The 4,893-nt window shown below is 45.7% G+C and overlaps 1 long non-coding RNA gene across 4 annotated transcripts in view; it reads left to right on the forward strand.

Moving 5' to 3' along the window:
* LOC102385361 overlaps window positions 1-4,893 on the forward strand; it is a 192,774-nt gene that overhangs the window by 146,818 nt on the left and 41,063 nt on the right. For all 4 annotated transcript variants that reach the window (XR_003094686.1, XR_003094685.1, XR_324157.2 and 1 more), the window contains one exon: window positions 4,428-4,552. This is a non-coding gene — a long non-coding RNA (uncharacterized LOC102385361). The remainder of the gene's footprint in view (window positions 1-4,427; window positions 4,553-4,893) is intronic.

Genomic DNA, 4,893 nt, shown 5'->3' on the forward strand with positions numbered 1-4,893 from the left:
CATCCCTCTTGAAGTGCGGCGCCCAGAATTGCACGCAGTACTCCAACTGCGCCCGATAGAGGGGAAGTATCACCTCCTTGGACCTATTCATCATGCATCTGCTGATGCACGATAAAGTGCCATTGGCTTTTTTGATGGCTTCATCACACTGCTGACTCATGTTCATCTTGGAGTCCACTAGGACGCCAAGATCCCTTTCCACTTCAGTGCCACCTAGCAGGTCATTTCCTAGGCTGTAGGTGTGCTGGACATTTTTCCTCCCTAGGTGCAGCACTTTGCATTTCTCCTTGTTGAACTGCATTCTGTTGTTTTCTGCCCACTTGTCCAACCTGTCCAGGTCTGCTTGCAGCTATTTCCTGCCCTCCGGCATGTCCACATCTCCCCATAGCTTTGTGTCATCTGCAAACTTGGACAGAGTACACTTCACTCCCTCGTCCAAGTCGGGGCTTGTGTTTTGTTTACTGTTTAATACTGGCGATTTGGGTGAGGATATTAGGGGATGGAGGAGGCCTCATAGGGGACCCACGGCAGCATGGGGATCCTGGCGCCAGAGAGGGCGTAGCATTTTGGGCACACCGACCCCGGCGCCAGTGAGGGCGCAGTGTGAGACAGGGCTGCGGAAAGCCCAAGCGCCAGGGAGGGTGCAGAGTGAGACAGGGTTGTGGAGAGCCCAAGTGCCAGTGAGGCACAGAGCGAGACAGGGCTGCGGAGAGCCCGAGCGCCAGTGAAGGTGCAGTGTGCTATAGGGCTGCGGAGAGCCCGAGCACCAGTGAGAACGCAGTGCAAAAACAGGGTTGCAGAGAGCCCGAGCGCCAGTGAGGGTGCAATGCGAGACAGGGCCTTGGAGAGCCCAGGGAGGACAAGGGGGCCAAATTATAACAAGGCCCAGACCAAACCATGTCAGTACCAACAGAGAGGCTTGGGCTGTGGTGTAGGGGAGGAAAAGGAGCTGCAGATAGCGCCGCCTGGCATCGGGGCAGTAAATGGGCAGCCTCCCGCTAATTACCATCTATAAAATAATTTAACAACACGGTGTGGCAGGTGAGAAGGCAGGTGGCTGACCCATAACAGGAGGATGAGGTCATCAGTAGACAGACCCGAGGAGGCACTCCTGTTACACCCTCCCTCCCTGCCTCCCTCCCTGCTGTCTGGCCCTGACAACAGCTGCCACTGTGGCCCCGTCCTTCACCTCCCCCTCCCCACTGCTTCCCCCTCCCTGCCGGCTGTTCTGGGGGGCATCGGAGACGGGGGGGGTTTCTCCACCATGACTCTCCACTTTGCCCTCAGGCAGGGAGGCATGGGGAAGTCCCACTGCTTGAGTGGCTGAGGCATGTTCACCACTGCCACAAACTTCCCTAGCAGTGGCTCAAACTTGGGCCTGCGCAGCTAATCGCCACCTGCCCTCTCAGCGGTGCATGCACAGTTGCCCATAAAGGATTACAGACATATAGAAAGACACACAGGCAGACAGACTCAGCCTTTTATTTTATTAGAATTGTTCTTGTAGAACAATTTTTCCAACTATTTAGTTGGACTAATAAAAGATATCATATTTACCCAAAGAACCTTGTCTCTCTGGAATCATCACATTGAAGAGGGTGGAAAGTAAGCACCTGCTTATGATGAGGAATGGCTTATGCACATGATTAAGCAAACCATACACTTAATTGCTTTGTTAAATAAAGGCAATTATCCTAAACTAAGTTACATGTGTGTTTCAAATTTGATAGCTGTAGCTAATCTCAGGGCAAAAACAAATCTTCTATATACAAGTTTGCATCTGCCCAAACCAACATAATCTTGCACAAATTGTACAACAAACCATGTTTATAGGAGTTCCTGCTCAAACCTGGGAGACTCAGAGCAGACTTGAGTGCTTTCCCCACCCACCCCATCTCTCCTTAGATAGAGAGTCTAAGGGCAGCCCTGGACTGTGCACTCAAAACCAGTCTGAGCTGTCTTTTCTGCCTAATTACTGGTCTCTCCTGCTCTTGAATGAAAGCAAGTGGGCAGGACGTATTTTTCAATGATAGACCTAGGTTTCGGAGAGAGGCTGAGTAGAAATGTCTGTAGTATGCAGACATACATCACTGCCTTGCATTTGTCTAATATAGAGCAAAAGTAATTCCATGGAAATCATACATTTAAATATGACATAATAGTAATACGTATTGTTACGTAGCAATTTACATCAGTAGATCTCAGCTTATAGGGAGAGAGCATCATTATTCCAATTTTGGAGATGGGGAAACAGGAATTAGCTGGTAAAACACTTTGTCCAAAATCAATCAGCAAGCTGGTGGCCAAACTGGAAAAAGAAATCGAACCTCTGTTCACTCTGTTCTCTGTTTTAGGATGCATATGATAAAGCAAAGCACATGCTTAATTGCTTTGTTAAATAAGGGCTATAATTCTAAACTATGTTACAGTAGTGTGCTTCAAATTTGACAGCTGTAGATAATCACATGACAAATAAAAATCTTGTAAGCAGATTAGGACGTCTATGTTTTTAGGATCTTAGTTTTAGGTATATAAGGCTGAGCACCCACAGCTATCATTATCTTTATTCTGAGCTGGGAAGGCTCAGCTTCTCTGCAAGGATTTTCTTAGGGAACTAAAGTTGGATACCCAAAAATGAAGGTACTCAGAATTAGAGCGTATTTTTAAATGTTGCCCTAAATGCATTTGAATTGATAAAAGCTCAGGTTTTTTCCTTAAAGTCAGAGGCAAGCTGAGTGTCCTGAAGAAGAATGAATTGGCAAAGAACTACAGTTTGGAGATACTGCCCTTTTATAAGCCAATCAAACAATTGTTCCCTGGGTGCGGTAGGGAGCTCTGAGTGATGTTACTTGTTACTATGTTGTATATTTTGCATTTCCCCAGAGCGTGCTGGAGCACAGAGGGGCAGGACCGTGGGCGCGCGTGCGCACACACACACACACACACACACACACACACACACACCCCCTACCTAAACCCAGGTTGCCTGGGGTGTTTAGCACAAACAGCAGAACTAGCAGCTGACCCTACTTGCACTGAGGAAGTCAGTCTGGCTTCTTTCCACATACAGGTGGAAGGGAAGAAAGGGTATTCTTGTCCCCTTTCCCCTCAGTCCGACATACCCATGCTACAGCAGATATGGTTTAGCCTAAATTATTGCTTATCTATAATATCAAGGCACTATTGAAACACTTCTCTGTATTAACAAACTGGTGGTAATAAGGACCATTGGTGAATAAAATTAGAAAACTATATGACTTGTATAACATTTTCCTTATGATGTTAAATATACAGTTTCTGAATCATTATTGCCAAGGGTGCACTACTTCATGGTGCACAAGGGATTAGCTGTCTCTAACTGATAAGTGAACATGTTTGGTTATCTGTGGCTGACCCTATAAAATCTCTGCAATTTATCCATGCTTCTCCCACCAGCAGGTGTCATTCTGGAAAAAGGAAAATACTGCAGATCTCAGAACCAGGGAATTTGGTTGTGACAAAGCAGAATAAAATGTTTGCTCAAAATATTGCTATAGAAGGATACCTTACTTGAAATAAAAAACAAACTGAAACAAAAATTTTTGCTCTGTATGAAATAATACAGCATCTCAGACTGGAATAATTTCTAAGAATCACTGAACATACTGTGGAATATTTTCACAGAGCTGAGATCAAACAGGAAAATTGTCTCAGCTTTCCTTTGATTGTGTGATCTTGTCACCACTAACATGAAGAGCTATTCTATTTGAAATGATAAAAATGGTGACCTTTGCCAATCTTTTTGGAAGATTCTGTGCTTTAATACCCATGAATTCCATTTGACCTCAGTTACAGCCAGGTAAATCTGAAGTTGCATCACTGAAGCAACTGGAAATGGCTGGATTACTGGCTTATTCTCTTATAACTGAGAGCAGGATGTGTCCTACTGTTCTCAGAAATGCAACCAGTGACAGAAAAAGGAGAAATTCAAAATGTCTGTTATAGCATTTATACTCTCCTCTCAATATTTATGTGATTATTATTTGCAGCTTTTGTAACATCTATACATTGTTTTAGCTTTCTGATGTTTATAGCAAGAAAAATAACAATTGGAATACAAGAAACATAGATCTGGGAAGGACCTCTTGGGTTAAGTTCTGTCACCTACTTTTGCGGGCATTCATACCATATATTCCTGTTCATAAGGTTACTTGCCCCACTACACTTATTAGAAGTTTGTTCCAAAACCCCAATCTTCTGGTGGTTAGACACTTATTCATGGCCAGTTTAGACTTTTTTTGTTGTTGTGCCAGTATTGTCCCATCAGTTAAATAGTTCTTCTCTCTCCTTGATAAACTTCCTAAGATATTGGTAAAAAGCAATCGTATACCTTCTCAGCCTTGATTTTGCTGGGATAAACTAGCCAACTTTTTGTCTCCTCTTGCCAGATGCAATCTCCTTGTCCTTGATCCAGGGGTGGATCTAGAGAGGTTGAAGTGGTGTGATCTCTCCCCCTCTTTTGGACCATGCTGCAGGAACATCAGCCAGTACTTTGTTCAAGTCTCTGAAATAGGTAAGAACCCTGCCCCCCCCCCCCTCAATTACACTTACACACACTTCCTCTTTATGCTCAGGGACATTTCCTCCCCTCTCATACCTTCCCCCCCTGTCCCCCGCCCTGCACTGCTGCTGTCCCTGCTGTCTCTGGCTTGTGAGGAGAGCTCCATACCTGCTCCTGCCCTGCCCCAGCTGGGCAGTGAGGGGAGCCGGGCTCAGCTGGTGGCAGCAGCAGTAGCATCAATCAGCATCAGTGGGAGGGTTCTTTCTCCCTGCTTGGTTCCCCAGGATATCCCTGCCAGCATGGCAGCAGGTTGAGGAGGGGGATCCCAGCCACTGCCATCACTGCTGCTGTCC

This window comes from Alligator sinensis, unplaced genomic scaffold, assembly GCF_000455745.1.
Source record: "Alligator sinensis unplaced genomic scaffold, ASM45574v1 scaffold324_1, whole genome shotgun sequence".
NCBI classification, from domain to species: domain Eukaryota; kingdom Metazoa; phylum Chordata; order Crocodylia; family Alligatoridae; genus Alligator; species Alligator sinensis.